The sequence below is a fragment of the Heterodontus francisci genome, chromosome 4 (genome assembly GCF_036365525.1).
Source record: "Heterodontus francisci isolate sHetFra1 chromosome 4, sHetFra1.hap1, whole genome shotgun sequence".
In the NCBI taxonomy this organism is placed as follows: domain Eukaryota; kingdom Metazoa; phylum Chordata; class Chondrichthyes; order Heterodontiformes; family Heterodontidae; genus Heterodontus; species Heterodontus francisci.
In genome coordinates this window covers 69,792,294-69,811,061 of record NC_090374.1, presented here as the reverse complement: position 1 = coordinate 69,811,061, position 18,768 = coordinate 69,792,294, and positions in this window count along the sequence as shown.

The window sequence follows — 18,768 nt, the reverse complement described above, 5'->3', positions numbered from 1 at the left end:
AGGTAAAGCTGTCCATATGGCTCAGTTGGTAAAGGCCCATCCCAGAGAGATTCCAGGCTTGATTCCTGCCAGGGTCTCCACAGGGGCTCTACAATTAGCTCGAGAATCGCTGGGGTGGTGAAAGGAAAAATGGACCAGGGTTAATACTATCTGGCACCCCCTGCTGGAGGCTGTGTGTATGTGAATGTCGTAAATGCAGGATGGAGCTTATTGTGATGCCCCTCAGCACAGATCACTGCCAACACTTGCTGTCAAAAGAATGAATACAAGGCTGAGGAACCACGAGGCTAGTAATGAATGGAAATTTACCCTAGTTATTATCAATCCTTGAAGTGTGGAATTTAGGGAAGGAGGGCCGATCAATGCAACCAATGAAAAAAATGGATGATAGATTTCAAATGTTCAGTTGTAGTGTAATGGATTATCTACACACAATCAAGACAGGCTAGACAATCTGTCTTGTCTCATTCAATGTAAATTCAATGCAGCTGTTCCTAGTTTATACAGTGGAAAAACCAAGGCAAACAACACTGACCTATTTTCTGTAAGGAGAGTAAGAAACACTTTGAGCCTCTTGTGCAACTGGATTAGAATGAATGAATTTAATACCTAACTTGGATTGTTTTTACTCTGCTTTCTTTCCCCAACCCCAAATAATCTTTTACATGTTCAGCTTTTCAGTGTTAGAAATGCAAATGCCATTTTTGTTTTCTAGTTGGCTGAAATTTGTCTGAAATACTAACCAAGAGTGAAAATAATTTCCTTCATGTTTCATTTATTTAATCCTGTATTATCTAGCATGGTCATGGTGTTGAAAACCTAACTTTTCTATTGAACTTTAATTTCCACACAGAGGATGCTGTCCATTGAGTTGTGTGGCATTATGACTGCAAAGTGGGATAGATCGAGATCAGATCTGGCAGTCCAATTCAGCATCCTGTGAGGGCTGTGGGCCATCAGCAACAGCGGTAGCAGCACCATTCAATTTCATCACAACCTGTAACCTTATGGGGCAGCATATTCCTCACTCCTCCAAGCCAGATGACCAATCCTGGTTCAACAATGAGTGTAGAAGAGCATGTTTGGGAGTAGCAAAGGATGTACCTGAAAATAAGGTGGCAACCTGGTGAAGCTACAATGCAAGACGACATACATGTCGAACAGCGAAAGCAGCTAACCAATCCCATAACCAGGTCAAAACACTGCAGCCCTGCCACGTCGAGCCATGAATGGTGGTGAGGAAATAACAAACAGAAGGAGGAGGCTCCATGAACAACACCATCCTCAACAATGGTGGAGCTCAGCATTTGAGTGCTAAAGAGAAGGCTGAAACTTTAGCAACCATCTTCAGCCAGAAGTACCGAGTGGATAATATTTCTCCTGAGGACCCCGCCATCACAAATAGGAACAGGAATAGGCCATTCATCCCATCGAGCCTGCTCCGCCATTCAGTACGATCATGGCTGATCATCCACTTCAACGCCTTTTTCCCACACTATTCCCATATCCCTTTTTGTCATTGGTATTTAGAAATCTGTCAATCTCTGCTTTGAACATACTCAATGACTGAGCTTTCACAGCCCTCTGGGGCAGAGAATTCCAAATATTCACAACCCTCTGAGTAAAGAATGTGATTAGCTCCACATGACATTAAGAAACCACTGAGTGAACTAGAAACAGTGATGGTTATGGGCCTTAACAGCACCCGGATGTAGTGTTGAAAACCTGTGTTCTAGAACTAGCTGCGCCATTGGCTTCAAAACAGCTACAAGAGGACATTTGTGTGACAATGTGGAAAATTCCTGCCTGAAATGAGCCACAATTTTTTAAATGAAAATATTGAGAAGACCGTAGCCATTGTCTTCGGCCCCCAATACAAACTCTGTACACCTGTCACTGATTCCATCCCCTTCCCCAGCCACGGTCTCGGGTTGTAGCCAACTGTTTGCAACCTCAGCATCCTTTTTGTGTGTGCGTGTATTAACCTCACAGCTATAGAACTACAAAACCCAGAGTGCACTGATATTTACATCACATGTCTACCAGGCAAAACTTTTTTCTACAAATAATCACAACGATAAAGAACTTGGGAAAATGGAAAGGTTTGATTCTGATATAAAGTCAGTTTCATGATTCTAAGGATTAATCCTGAGGAACCAGCAATTCTTTCGATGGAAGAAAATATCTGAAGTCACTGGAAAAGCACAGTGAGCAGCACAGTGGCGCAGTGGTTAGCACCGCAGCCTCACAGCTCCAGCGACCTGGGTTCAATTCTGCCTGTGCGGAGTTTGCAAGTTCTCCCTGTGTCTGCGTGGGTTTCCGCCGGGTGCTCCAGTTTCCTCCCACAGCCAAAGACTTGCAGGTTGATAGGTAAATTGGCCATTATAAATTGCCCCTAGTGTAGGTAGGGGAATTGTGGGGATGTGGTAGGAATATGGGGTTAATGTAGGATTAGTATAAATGGATGGTTGTTGGTCGGCACAGACTCAGTGGGCCGAAGGGCCTATTTCAGTGCTGTATCTCTAAATAAAGAAGTGAGGACTAGGTATTTTAATGACCTCTTCTGAAAAGAGATAAGCCAGGCATGGAAGCTCATCTATGTTTGTTTGAGACAATGGTGAGATTGTTAACATATCTAACACTTTCCAGTGAAAGTCAGATTTGTGATATCAGTGCAGCAGGAGTTGGGCCGAACATGTTATGATGATGCAATGGATGGGGGTTGGGGAAGAGAGAGCTTGATTTTTTTCAGTGTTGTTGCAGTCTCCAAGAGAACGTGAGTCAGGAATGTATATTTAACTCACTAAGATGGGTTGTGTGGTTTGCTTTGTTATTTTTCATATTACAAGGAGTATTGCAAAATGCACAGTAATTGTTACTCTGTTCACATATTGCATGAGAAAAAAAATCAGCTTGTTGATTCAAATGGCCTCATCTCACTACAGTGTTCATCCATCTGCCTTTCCATAGAGGAAACACACTTGGGAGCTCATGCGAGATAACAGTATCCAGTTCATAGAACAAAGAGTTTTCATCATTTTGAGATCCCTGGGTCATCCTGTTGTATGACTAGATATTGTCCAGTCAGGTTAAACTCCTGATAATAAGTTAATGTAGGGAGATCCTCACACAGGTCAGACTGATGAAGGTGGCTAGCTTCCTGGGATACTGATTTGCACTGGTGACATAAAAGTGATCTAAAATATTTATAATTTAAAACAAAGGCAGAGGTATTTTAGAATGTCTTCCATATCAAAAGAGGCAGAATTTGAGATCATTTAGTGGCTGAAAAATAGTAAAAGAGAGTTTCAGCTCAAAGCACATAAATTTTAGCTCTAGTTGGATTGACACAGGTGAACAGAAGAGAAAAGCAGACAAGAAGAAGAATTGAATGATCCAGATTTGAGGCCAATGATGAGAAGAAAGAGTATCACCAGAGACTTAACCTGTCAGAGAAAAGTGTAACGACAGTGAGTCCAGTCAGTAAGGTTGCAGAATATTTTGTTCAATTGAACCTGATCTAAATCTTTAAGTGGGAGATGGTATTGATAGTTTTATCTTGGCATTTGAATTGATAGCTCATCACCTAGAGTTATTCACATATGTAACATCAAAAGGTCAGAAGGTTCTTTCTTACTTAGCATAGCAGGGGTCAGACTGAACAGGTCATTTCGAATTATGGATGGGGGAGGTTACGGATTCAAGGTGATAGATTTAACTGGCAGCTCAACTGACTATACCCCAGACATGGAGAGCTGGCGAAATTCAGAGTTCAATTCTTTGGCCTCCTGTCCAGCTATGTAAAGACAAAAAGAAGCATTTTCTAGAGAAATAGTAAATCACAAAGAAAGAGACACGATTCTCTCCTTAGGATCTTGTCAACTAGATTTAGAGAGAAGGTCAGTCAGTAAAGTGTATTTAGTTCACTAACAAGAACTGTGATTTGCTTTGTTATTTTCTATGTGGTGCAAACCATTACAAAATGAGTTAAAATTCACAGGCCAGTACTCTGTTCGTGCACTATATATTAAGTAAACCAGCTTGTTGATTTAAGTAGGTCTTGACTCACTGGAGTGCTCAGTTTTCCGTTTTTCTAAAAATAAGAAAAACAGATGTAGGCCGTGTGAGATTACAGTAGCCAGTTTACATAACAATGGATTTTCATTGATATAACCATGAAGTCACGCTACCATATGAATAGGTATTGGACAGTAAATTGCAAGGGACATGAAAATTGTTGTTGTTTGCAGGTAAGACTTTAAATCTGAGTGCAGACTTAATTAATTCATGCAGAATTAATGTTTCATTTTTCAGAATTTATACATTTTCAGCTGATAGCATTTCTGTGCTAAAGATGTTTTTGTGTCACTGAGGGTGATTGATATTTGGACTGGGACAATGAAAATGTTTGTGAGCTGCTTTCAGATATTGCATTTCGAGTCAGTCACTTGCACTGTGGTCAATAACCAACTGTTCGAGGTGCTGCTGATTGGAGATATGGTGGGAAAAATCCTTCTAGTCCAGTGATACACCAAAGACAGGTAACTGCAAGAATTACAAATCCACTGTGAGAAATAAATAAAAGTACATACACTTTCCGTAAAGCACCTTAAGCAAATCCACGATGAAAAGCTAAGCTTTATAATTAAATATGTAAAATATATTTTATAATGTAAATAAATGAAAGTTTGGTGAGGGAAAAAAACAAAATATTTGCATCTAAAACAGATTTTGTAAAATGGTAGGTAAGTATATTACAAATATTATATCTGTCTCGCCATTATCTTTCAATATCAGTAATATTTTTACATTGGGTCAGTTATGTGATACATCACTTCAATATATTTGTTACTGCATTTAGGCTATGTGCAGTGAACAGATTACTTCACAAACCACTGACCACCTCCAGGCACTTACCCATTGTCTCTCGAGACAAGGAGGCCAAAGAAGAAGAAGAATAGCACATGCGATCTCCTAGTCTGTTAAAGGTGCCATACTGACTCTAGACCTTTGATATGGTATTATGACACTACTGGTTAAATTCCCCTCTTTATTCATTATTAATTTGTCTCCTGTGTATGTCATATAACACCAGACATTTCTGCTAGTGTAAATCATCTGTATCCAGAGCCTATGGAAGGTTGTATCTTTCTAGCAACTCATGCATTTGCTCTGTCTTAATGAGGGCTCATTCCATAAGGTATGGACCTTTTTTCTTAAATGCCATTATTGACAAATTGAGAAGTCGTCATTGTAGACTTGATGCAACTGACCTTTTGCCTAGTAGTTGTACAGTTTATTTGTGATAAACCCCATCTCATCCTTTTCTTTTATGTACTTCTATTCAAATATCACGCTACTGCATTCCTCTGAAATATTGGTATTATTTCTCTGGAGCTATATACTTTGTGTCCATTTTTTCCCCTTTTTTGTACAATCCAATAGTCCAGACTTACTGTTTAGCTAACACATCATCTGTTTATGAGACAACCGATTAAATTCTTCTCTATATTCATTAGCAATTTATTTCTCTGGCCATACAGCCTACCAAATGTAACAGATGTGATACCTGTACTAGTTTATTTTCACTATATATTGGCATTGACAAGTTTTGACGAGCTTATGCAGTTTTTTTTATTCATTAATGGGATGTGGGTGTCACTGGCCAGGCCAGCATTTATTGCCCATCCCTAATTGCCCTTGAGAAGGTGGTGGTGAGCTGCCTTTTTGAACCGCTGCAGTCTATGTGGGGTAAATACAGCCACAGTGCTGTTAGAGAGGGAGTTCCAAGATTTTGACTCAGCGACAGTGAAGAAACGTCGCTATATTTCCAAGTCAGGATGGTGTGTGGCTTGGAGGCGAACTTGCAAGTGGTGGTGTTCCCATGCATCTGCTGCCCTTGACCTTCTCAGTGGTAGAGGTCGGGGGTTTGGAAGGTGCTGTCTAAGGAGCCTTGGTGGGTTGCTGCAGTGCATCTTGTAGATGGTACACACTGCTGTCACTGTGCGTCAGTGTTGGAGGGAGTGAATGTTGAAGGTTGTGGATGGGGTGTCAATCAAGCGGGCAGCTTTGTCCTGGATGGTGTCGAGCTTCTTGATTGTTGTTGGAGCTGCACCCATCCAAGCAAGTGGAGAGTATTCCATCACACTCCTGACTTGTGCCTTGTAGATGGTGGACGGGCTTTGGGGAGACAGGAGGTGAGCTACTCACCGCAGGATTCCAAGCCTCTGACCTGCTCTTGTAGCCATGGTATTTTCAGCTTCTGGTCAATGGTAACCCGCAGGATGTGATAGTGGGGGATTCAGCAATCGTAATGCCATTGAATGTCAAGGGGAGATGGTTAGATACACTCTCGTTCGAGATAACCATTGCCTGGCACTTGTTTGGCGTGAATGTTACTTGGCACTTATCAGCCCAAGCATGGATATTGTCCAGGTCTTGCTACATTTCTACACAGATTGCTTCAATATCTGAGGAGTCGCGAATGGTGCTGAACATTGTGCAATTATCAGCGAACACCCCACTTCTGACCTGATGATTGAAGGAAGGTTATTGGTGAAGCAGCTGAAGATGGTTGAGCCTAGGACACTACCCTGAGGAACTCCTGCAGTGATGTCCTGCAACTGAGATGATTGACCTCCAACAAGCACAACCATCTTCCTTTGCACTAGGTATGACTCCAACCAGCGGAGAGTTTTCTCCCTGATTCCCATTGACTCCAATTCTGCTGGGGCTCCTTGATGCAATACTCGGTCAAATGCTGCCTTGATGTCTAGGGAAATCACTCTCATCTCACCTCTTGAGTTCAGCTGTTTTGTCCCTGTTTGAACCAAGGCTGTAATGAGGTCAGGAGCTCATATATAACATTGTCCTTTTAGTGTTTCTAGTTCTATTCCAATTTTTTGAAAATAAAAATGTTATCAAAACACTAGAATCATTTAAAGGAATCACAAAATGACAAGTGGTAGAAGTGTCAGTGGGGGAGCATTTCGGGGATAGTGACCATAACTCTAAGATTTAAGGTAGTTATAGAAAAGGACAAAGACTGGCTGGAAATAAAAGTACTGAAATGGGGGAAGGCCGATTTTAATGTGATAAAACAGGATCTGGCCAAAGTGTACTGGGAGCAGCTTCTTGTAGGAAAGTCTACATCAGACCAGTGGGAGTCATTCAGAAAGGAAATAATGAGGGTTCAGTTCCAACATGTTCCCGTAAAGGTGAAGGGTAGGACCAACAAGTCAAGGGAACCTTGGATGTCAAGGAATATAGAGGATTGGATAAGGAAAAAAAAGGAGGATTATGACAGATGCAGAGTGCTGAAAACAGTGAAGGCCCTAGAGGAGGATAGAAAGGTAGGCGGGTACTTAAAAATGTAATTAGGAGAGCGAAGAGGGGGCATGAAAAAACACTGGCAGACAAGATAAAGGAAAATCCCAAGGTGTTTTATAAGTATATTAAGGGCAAGAGGATAACCAGGGAAAGAGTGGGGCCCATTAGGGATCAAAGAGGCAATCTGTGTGTGGAGCCGGAGGACATAGGTGAGGTTTTGAATGATAACTTTTCATCTGTGTTCACTATGGAGAAGGACGATGTAGGTGTAGTGATCAGGGTTACAAAATAAAGGCTGAGCCTCCACAAGAAGCCAAGTTTGCAGTCCAATAATGTTTTAGAAATAGTTTGTGTGTCACTTCAAAATAGTCTGTGGAAAATGTCATTAAATTATGATATACCTGAACAAATTAGCATTGAAAAGGAGGAAGTATTAGCTGTATTAGTGGGCTGAAAGGTGGATAAATCCCCAGGCCCAGATGAGATGTATCCCAGACTGCTACGTGAGGCAAGGGAGGAGATAGCAGGGGCTCTGACATCAATTTTCAAATCCTCTCTGGCCACAGGAGAGGTGCCAGAGGACTGGAGGACAGCGAATGTGGTACCATTATTCAAGAAGGGTAGCAGGGATAAACCAGGTAATTATAGGCCTGCCAGTCTAACGTCAGTGGTGGGGAAATTATTAGAAAAAATTCTGAGAGACAGGATTAATCTCCACTTGGAGAGGCAGGGATTAGTCAGGGATAATCAGTATGGCTTTGTCAGGGGGAGGTCGTGTCCAACAAATTTGATTGAATTTTTTGAGGAGGTGACTAGATGTGTAGATGAGGGTAAAGCAGTTGATGTAGTCTACATGGACTTTAGTAAGGTTTTTGATAAGGTCCCGCATGGGAGATTGGTTAAGAAGGTAAGAGCCCATGGGATCCAGGGTAATTTGGCAAATTGAATCCAAAATTGGCTTAGTGGAAGGAGGCAGAGGATGATGGTCGAGGGTTGTTTTTGAGTGTGGAGGCCTGTGACTAGTGGGGTACCGCAGGGATCGGTGCTGGGACCCTTACTGTTTATAGTGTACATTAATGATTTAGACATGAATACAGGAAGTATGATCAGTAATTTTGCAGAGGACACAAAAATTGATGGTGTCGTAAATAGTGAGGGACCTTGAAGTACATGTCCACAGATAACTGAAGGCAGCAGCACAGGTCGATAAGGTGGTTAGGAAGGCATATGGGATACTTGCCTTTATTAGCTGAGGCATAGACAATAAATGCAGGGAGGTTAATGTTAGAGCTGTATAAAATGCTGGTTAGGCCACAGCTGGAGTACTGTGTACAGTTCTGGGCACCACACTATAGGAAGGATGTGATTGCACTGGAGAGGGTGCAAAGGAGATTCACCAGGATGTTGCCTGGGCTGGAGCATTTCAGCTATGAAGAGAGACTGGATAGGCTGGGTTGTTTTCCTTGGAGCGGAGAAGGCTGAGGAAGGACCTGATTGAGGTGTACAAAATTATGAGGGGCATTGATAGGATAGATAGGAAGAAACATTTTCCTTTAGTGGAGGGGTCAATAACTAGAGGGCATAGATTTAAGGTAAAGGGCAGGAGGTTTAGAGGGGATTTGAGGAGAAATTTTTTCACCCAGAGGTTGGGTGGAATCTAGAACACACTGCCTGAAGGGGTGGTAGAGGCAGGAATCCTCACAACATTTAAAAAGTATTTAGATGAGCACTTGAAATGCCTTAGCATCCAAGGCTATGGGCCAAGTGCGGGAAAATGGGATTAGGTTGGATGGGTGTTTGATGGTCGGCTTAGATGCGTTGGGCCGAAGGGCCTGTTTCTGTGCTGTATAACTCTATAACTCTAAAATCTTGCAGTACCAAAGAAGGCCATTCAGCCTGCCACAACTGTGAAAAGGCTGTCCAGTTTCATCCCCCACCCCAGCTTTTTCCCCATAATGCTGCAAATTAGTCCTCTTCAAGCACCTGGTCAACTGCCTTTTTCAAGTTACTGTCTGTTTCAGACACTGTCTGAACTCCTTCCTGGTGTAGGATTGTAGAAGTATGGGGACATCCATTTTTAAGAAAACTAAGTGAGACAATAATATTTTAATCCTATTTTATAAGAATAAATAAGTGCCTTTTTTATTTTTTTTTAGAGGTACAGCACTGAAACAGGCCCTTTGACCCACCAAGTCTGTGCTGACCTTCAACCACCCATTTATACTAATCCTACATTAATTCCATATTCCCTACCACATCCCCACAATTCTCCTACCGTCTACCTACACTAGGGGCAATCTACAATGGCCAATTTACCTATCAACCTGCAAGGGTTTGGCTGTGGGAGGAAACCAGAGCACCTTGCGAAAACCCACGCAGTCACAGGGAGAACTTGCAAACTCTGCACAGGCAGTACCCAGAATTGAACCCAGGTTGCTGGAGCTGTGAGGCTGTGGTGCTAACCACTGCACCATGATATTTATCCTTATTTTATTACAAATTTTCCTCCTGAAGGTATGTTGTAGCAAGTTCCACAGGCATCACCAGCTCTCCAGGAATTGTTTGATGGCCATTATTCAAGTGTGAGTCTGGACAGACTACTACAATTTGGAGAGATCATACCTGATCTTGATCCTGTCCTTACATGGTGTTTACAAATGTGGAGGTCATTGGATAGAAGCTCTTTTCTCCTCCCTAGCCTGGGGACACAGATACCAATTATTGTGTACCCACTGCAGAGCTGCTTTCTGGCTGTGATCATGTAATTCAAGACAGGCCAGGGACTGAACCTAGAACCTTCCACATCTGTATTGCTTAGTACCACACCTTACAACAGCTAAACTGTGCAAAGGCATGGAGTTTTCATATTTTTAAATGATTCCCCCCCTCCACCACACCCACTTTTAGTTGCCCTGAGAATTATGCCATTTTCTGAGTGAAAGGGTAGGCAAGTAGGCAAGGAATTTGTTACTGTAATCTGTATGAACTGCACAAGTTTGTGACCAGCTTTACTCGCAGTTTTGGCTAAGATCAAAAGAGTGCTGTGTGCAGGAACATGAATTTGAGTCGATATCCTACCATTCTGTGGTGCAGTATGCTGCTTCACTGAAGCTGGTACACTGCACCCCAGAGCATCATATTTTGTCAATGTTTAATGATTTTCCTATAAGTCACAAAAATAGCTTCATCAAACTTTAAATTGGGACCAGGATCATGTAAAGCTGCTGAGAAAGGCTTATAATACTGGGCATGAAACTGACAGCTAATGCATCTGATATCTGGAGCTGGTGGTACCTTGTCCAGGGGGCACTCCTCCAATTTATTTACGCGTTAGAGATATGTGATGTATAATCTCCCAATATTTTCACATCTAATGTATCCATCCATGATGTTGCCTCCAAAAGAATGAGGTCTGTGGGCTGATAGCTCTCTCTTTAGAAGAGGGATAAGAAATGTCTGGAATTTTTTTCTAATTACAATGATCAATGATAATATAAATTCTAGCAAACCATCATTGATCAGATATACTTCCTAATTGAATTAATATTCGTATTTGATAAAACTTTATACTTCAGAAAGAAATATATACTGTTACATTGAAAATTAAGCATATCTGTCTTTCTGAAAACAGCAATAATGTTGTGATAGATCAATTTATTGTTATTTAGTTCACTATTGATATATAAATCCTGTGTGTTGTTAACAGTTCAGCTCCATACCATTCAGATGACAGAAAGCGTACAAACAGAAACCCAATTACAAGAATCACCTCAACCTGGTATTTCTGAACTCAGTTTCTGAAAAATCAGAATTCTCCTGTTCACATTGCTGATGTTTACAGTGAAAGGAATTGGATGCTGGCTAAGACTGCTAAAGGAGACATCAGCTTGTTTTCATTAAATCAGTCACGCAAAGAATTGAAATAATCAGTTCAGCTGGGACTGGATTATGCACGTTGTATTAGACCTACACATTTATTTTCTTATGCTTTATTGCACATTCATTTTCTTGTTTAATGCAATTGTTAGCGCACAAGCACAAAGAAAGTGAGCATAAAGAAAACATGGGAAAGAGCATGACATATGACTTATATCGAAACTGCTGACCTTGATAACTTAACAAATTACAAAGTTGCAAGAGAGTTTAATCAGTACCATGCGTGATAAATACATTGTATACTGCAGCTGTTCATCATTTATTATGTTTGTGGTGGTAATTTTCCAAGTTTACACTTCTCGTGCAGCACCTCGCCTACCAGCAGTACATGGCAGGTATTTGATCATCTATCTCCTGCAGTTGCCTGGATCAAGTAAGGAATTAAAATGATAAGGTTTGTGGGTTGTCTTGAGAGAAAGACTTTTTTCACAATGCTATTTGTGCTTAGTTATAATATAATTTTCATGATTTTGTGAGAAGATCTTTGTGTGTGGTATAAAAGACACCACTTAACAAGATATTAGGGTGAAAATTTGTGCCTGATTTTTACCCTAAATAAAATAGCTGGGTAAAAGCTCACTGAACAAGCATACACGTGATAACTACTGGAAAGAGGTGCTGGAACACCACTGGTGGCTTTGGAACAGCACCAAGTTGAAGCCCCTGCCTTTAAGGGAGAAAATGGAAAATACTGAGCATAGTAGCATGTCAATATGCAGATAACCAAAAGTTACTGCCTACAGGAGAGGAGAGTAAGGGGAATTTTTGTTAACAACTCTCATTCATGATAATAAAAGATGCAAGCCTCTTGGCAGAACTCAGTTTCAGGAGCAGAAGATGAAAACTATAACAGCAGATCTTGGCAAAAGCAAGAAGTACAATTTCGGATGACGAAACTTGGCTGCACTAGTGGAAAATGTGAAGTTATGCAATAAAACTTGGGTGGTGATACTAAAAGGCAATCCTTGTGGAAAAAAGGCACAAAGGAAGATTTCCTCTGTGTGCTATGTGTATCAAATCATAAACCTGCTCTTTATCAATTGGTTATAGTTTGTGATACATAATGGACAGAGGAAATCACTGCCCATGTATCATTTTTAGATGTTAAATTCCAAGGTCCTAGCTGCATAAACTGTGGGAGTTTTGTTCTCATTGTTTACAATGCTACTGGAATGTCTAACTTACAACCTTTCACTTCTGGTCATTTTGGTGTGGGCTGTGGGAGCAGATGAGCTAGCATTGCTGGTAAGTGTTTTGCTCTGTGAACTGTGTCAATATAAGATGTAAGATGTTAAAGGAGTAAAACAAAACATTTTGAAAGATATGAATTGTAGAAAAGTGAAAGAGTAAATTTAATTTTTAAAAAGTATAAAAGATGTACGTGGTTCTTACAAGACCACTGAGTGGTCTCTGGGTGGACCATCCTGAGAATGCTGGCCAGTACCTTGGTAACATTTTCAGCACTATTTCTTATACATCTCAACAACTTCAGTTACCAAATTAAAAGCGGTTATAAAGCTACAGCAGTAATAATGATCCTACATAATCACATGTGGCTCCAGCTGTAGTGGTTCACCCTTCCTTGTTATGATACACTGTCATGATGTTGGTCAGTATTGTCAGAATTATCGATCAAATGTTTATTTTGTCTTATACATTGCACATTTGTTTGCATTTTATTTATTTTCACTGGTTATGCTTGTGAATGTCAGAAATACAATGTAAGAGGCTGGCAGACCCCTTTTGGACAATGGGAGCAGAAAGTTTGTAAATGATGCTGATGGATTCCAAAAGCCTGCTAGCATTAGCAGGATGCTGGCAATGAACTCTGAGAAGGCAGAGGTATCTTTGTTGGCGCCGGCAGTTGTGTAAATGTTAGTGGTAAATTTCAAAAGCGTTACAGAATTCTGTGGGTGTTGGTGACAAATTCCAAGAGGTTGAAGTTGTCCATGTGGTGACACTTGTAGAAGGCTAGCAACATCATCCTGAATGCTGACCATGGACTCTCATTGGGGGCCTTGGGAAGATCAAAGGTTTGATAAAGGTCAAAGATGCTTTGTTGTCTTACATAATTACAATGCATATGAGAGTATTATTTCCGGAATAACCAATACCCAGAAGTGGTTATGAAACTGTAACATAGAAACATAGATTAAATACAGCATGGAAGGAGGCCATTCAGCCCATTATGTCCCCGCCGGCTGCATAAGCTATCCACCCAAACTAATCCCACCTTCCAGCACCTGGTCCATAGTCCCGCAGGTTACAGCACCTTAGGTGCATGTCCAGATATCTTTTAAAAGAATTGAGGGTTTCTGCCTCCACCACCAATCCTGGCAGTGAATTCCAGACACTCATCACCCTCTGGGTGAAAAGGTTTCTCCTCATGTCCCGTCTAATCCTTCTACCAAGCACCTTAAATCTGTGCCCCCGGTAACCAACCTTCTCGCCAGGGGAAACAGGTCCTTTCTGTCTACTCAATCCAGGCCTCTCATAATTCTGTACACCTCAATCAAGTCACCCCTCAGCCTCCTCAATTCCAGGGAAAACAACTCTAGCCTATCCAATCTTTCCTCATAGTCGCAACCCTCAAGCCCTGGCAACATTCTTGTAAATCTCCTCTGCATTCTTTCCAGAACAATTATGTCCTTTCTGTAATGTGGTGACCAGAAATGCATGAAAAACCCGAGCTGCGGCCTAACCAGTGCTCCATATAGCTCCAGCATCACATCCCTGCTTCTCTACTCTATACCTCGGCCAATAAAGGAAAGCAATCCATATGCCTTCTTCACCACTATATCCACCTATTCTGCCACCTTCAGGGATCTGTGGACATGCACTCCAAGGTCTCTCACTTCTTCTACCCCTCTCAATATCCTCTCGTATATTGTATATTCCCTTGCTTTATTTGCCCTCCCCAAATGCACCACCTCACACTTCTAAGGATTGAATTCCATTTGCCACTTTTCTGCCCACTCAACCAAATCATTGATATCTTTCTGGAGTCCACTATTCTCCTCCTCACTATTAACTACACGGCCAATTATTGTGTCATCAGCAAATTTCCCAATCATGCCTCCCACATTTAAGTCCAAATCATTAATATATACCGCAAACAGCAAGGGACCCAATACTGAGCACTGTGGAACACCACTGGAAACCACTTTCCATTCACAAAAACATCCATTGACTACTACGCTTTGTTTCTTGTCACTATGTCAATTCTGGATTCAACTGGCCACCTTCGCCTGTATACCATGGGCTTTCATTTTACTGATCAGTCTGCCATGCAGGACCTTGTCAAATGCCTTACTAAAACCCATGTAAACCATATCCACTGCACTACCCCCATCAATCCTTCTTGTTATTTACTCAAAAAACTCAATCAAGTTAGTAAGACATGACCTTCCCTTAACAAATCCATGCTGACTATTCCTGATGAATCCGTGCCTTTCTAAGTGACACTTTATCCTGTCCCTCAGAACAGATTCAAACAATTACCCACCACCAAGGTCAGACTGACTGGCCTATAATTACCTGGCTTTTCCCTCACACCCTTTTTAACCTCACAAAGAATTTAAGATTATGCCATGAGAACACACTTCAAATGGTTTTTAATTGGCATCTTAACTCTGTGGTGAGAAAGTTTTGAAATCACTGTTTGAAAGTTATTATTTCTGTAACATATAAGGGCCAATTCTCCTATTGCATCCTACAGCCTGAGTGTAAATCGGACTGCATGCCTGAATGGAACGCACCTGAACCTGTTGCCTTGAATATCTTGAAGAAACTTGCTGTTTGAGATGGTGACTGCACTGTCCACCCTGTCGAGGGATAAACAAGTGCAACTGAGAGGGACTGCCTCCTTCTGTGATATATCCATCAGGTTAATAGGGTGGTATAGTGAAGAGTTTATCAGGAGGTAGTAGATTCCATTAATGCCAGAAACAATGTGTCGAGACTATGTCTGCAGCTGCAAGAATTGTAATGATGCCAGCAGAAGTAGAAGCCAGCAACATCAACTCATATTTATGTACTGTACCATCTATTGCTATCATGAATTGTTGCTTCCCACCAATGAATTTATTCACTGTGTCTTTGCCTTCCCATGGACACCCCTTTATGCTGCGTTGTTGAGCACCATTTCCTTCAGTAGAAGGCTGTGCAGGATGACCCACCGACAGCTCCTTGTCTGACTAGTACTTGCAGGCGGCATGTGTTCACAATATCTCTGACCCTTTTTGAGCGGCCAAAAACCAAGGATGGACTTGGACAAGAAACAGAAAAGCGGGAAGCGTCCTGTTCAGGTACACAATCGCTGACATGTATGCTTGCACAAATCAGCAGTTGCATGCCAGCTGTTTGATGAAGGCTATTTGGCAAACAGTTGTTGGGGGACATGTTACTAATACGTTTTTTCTTTTGTGTCTGGAAGAAGCTCTCTCACTTAGAACTGGATTTACCGAGTACCTCATGTGGCATCCCAACATTCAGTCTCACATTGCAAGGCAACAGCACGCATCCATTCAGACCCCTGAGGATTTAAATAATCAGTTTGAAGTCAGCACACTAGGTGATCCCCGGCGCACAATGCAGAAGCAGGTGGAGTTAGTTCAGGAGGAGTAGGAAGGCATTTATGGTTTGAGAAAGAAATTTGGTTTTGGGTTGATGGTGGCGAATGTACAAGAATTAAAAGAAATCCTGCATGCCACATGATTAATTCTTATTGCTGGCTATCAAGAAACACTGGGTGAGATTTTATCTCACCTGCACAGAGTTAGAATCAGGCCCACTGTTCCTTGTTTGTATAAATAGCAATACTTACAACCAAAGCGATATTTTTCATTAAAAACATTTTCCTGCAATGTGGAAAGACTGCACATTATGTGTCTAGTAAAATCTCCTTTCACTGTCCTGTAAAAATACTCTCTCTTTACACAGGTTGGGAAACAGCATTAAAGATGCAGTCACCTTAATGGTAATGGGCTATCAGCAGTAAAGGAAATGTTCCTGTCACTAACAAAAATAAAACCCCTGATAGAAATCTCAAACTAGATGGCTCACCAAAGGTAAAACAGAACAAATGGAAATCTATCTATTAAAGCCAGAAGGCCAGAGCCTTGTTCAAGGGTGCAACACACCCCAGTCATCATTATTATCTGAGTTATACACACCCTCTCATCTATCACTCCATAATTTGTGTCTGCATTATCATTCTGCCTAAATTATCTTTGTTGAGATCAAAGTTCTGCTACAGGAAAAAGATATTTCTTTGCCTCACTGAAGACAGTATGATGTTATCATTGTGTCACTTTAAGTCACAGCTTTGATAGCAGCAAACCTGACATACTAAAAGCATTTAAATGAATAGCTTTCTTGTGTAGCACATGTGTGTCAGAGAAAAGGGAACCTGAAATTGTAACGAATGTCATAACTACATTTTCTGGTGTTAATAAAAATAGTACTGAAGAAACCAGTTCCACATGGGCTAAGAAACAACTAAGGGGTTCCGTTATTTGGTAAGTCGTACTCTTGTCACCCCAATATTTCTTTTGTTTTTTGGTCTCTATCTGTAATGACATCATGGCTTACTCCATGCATGACATTTTTTTTACAGATTTTTGTTAAAATAACATGTAGGGAAATGCTCAGCGGCAAACTGTTGAACAGAGAATTAATGAGGTAAGTAGACGATAGCTAGGATGTAGAATGCCCTACCAGAAATAGTGGTGATGGAAAAATCCATAACAGCTTCTAAAAGGGAAGTGGATAAATACATGAAAAAGCAGCATTTAAAACAGCATGGAAATGAGGCTAAATAAACCTTTTCAGAGAGCTGGTACAGGCATGATAGGCCAAATATCCTCTTTCATGCTGTATAAATCCTATAGTCCCAAATTTCCTGCAGCCCTGCTCCAATGACATAAATGCTGTGGAATGGAATCCCCACTTGACCTTCACTGTAAAGGTCTCCACTTTAGCCATTGTAAGATTTATTATGTAGTCAAACCTTTCCATCTTAGCGGTGTTTGGTCTAAAAGCCAGCATCAATAATCCACTAGTGTTCCTTTATTACAGTAAAATGGTTGATAAAGCAGACTAAACAGTGCTATCACTGCTATAAAGGGATCTCTGGACTATGGAGAAGAAAAAACAGCCTAGAATTATACTCCAGATTACCATGTTATGACCTCCAGATGGTCATGTTCATGTGTCGATGTGGGTGAGCACAGACTCAAGTTCAGCAATGGTGTCTGACATAGTTATTTATCAGTCTCAGCCTCCTCCCCTTCCCTCCCCCATTCACACAAGTGCTTTCCTGTTCAAACATGCATATGAAGAATAGCCATTTCTGAAGTAGCAGGGCTGTTTATGCATGTGGCATTATACCCAAAATGAAATGCTAGCTTCAAAAGAGGAATAAAATAAGAGAAGATTAAAGGAAAAGAAAAACCTGTTAATTATTACAGTATAATTTATAAAAAGCTCAAAAATCATTGAATGGTATGGGATATACAAAATGATGCCAATCAGCATATTCTCTTAAAGATATATTCAATAAATGGTAGGCTAACAGTATACATCACATGCAAAATTCAGACTACATAACATCTGTAGCAATCCAAAAATAAAATTAGACTTGGTTAACATGTGGCCTTCTCACAAAGTTCCCCATTGCAGTAGATTGCAGTAGACGAATAGGAGAACCCTGTGAAGATTCACTCCCATAGTTTGCATATCTTGTTTTGTTCAGTCCTATAAAGGGCTTATCTTCCAGTTTTCAGTTCTGATCAAAAATCTACACTGGAAACATTAAAGCCTATCTTTTCTCTTTACAGATTAGTGTATCCCTTGTGCCATTATGCATGGGTAGTGTGGGATATGGAGCATACTTGTGATGTTTAGCTGTAAACCTGACTTGAGAAGGCTTTCTCCAGTGGTGACCTACTGATACCTGTATCATTTAAAATTGATACAGATGAGTATTTATTTTAAATAATACAGGTTTCCCCAGCTCATTCTTGAGATATTAACAAATGTTGATGGAAGTGCGAATGTAGGTGTACCAGAGAAGGGTGTGGAACAATTATTAGAGATAACTGCAGAAATGGAATTGATTCTGGAAATATTAGCAGAGCTAAAGGTAGATCCACCACCAGGCCCTGATGCATGTAGTGTAAACTGTTGAAGAAAGTCAGAGAGGAGATAGAAGAGGCTTTGATCACAAATTATCAATCTTCAAGTTTGCAGATTGAGTTTGGGGACTGTAAGGTAGCCAATGGGACATCTTTTTTCAAGAAAGGAAACTCTAAACCAGTCCTTACAGCCTGCAATTCTGATTTTGTTTTTGGTGCAAAAGTGGTGTAGTGCTAGCATAGAGTGCTGGAAATTGCTGTGTATGTCAGACAACCCAGAGTTATACCTCTTCTATTATACATGCTAAATTTCAGTGGAGCTAGGTGCTGGCAGAAGATATGCTCACCTGAATCTACTTTGCTGCAG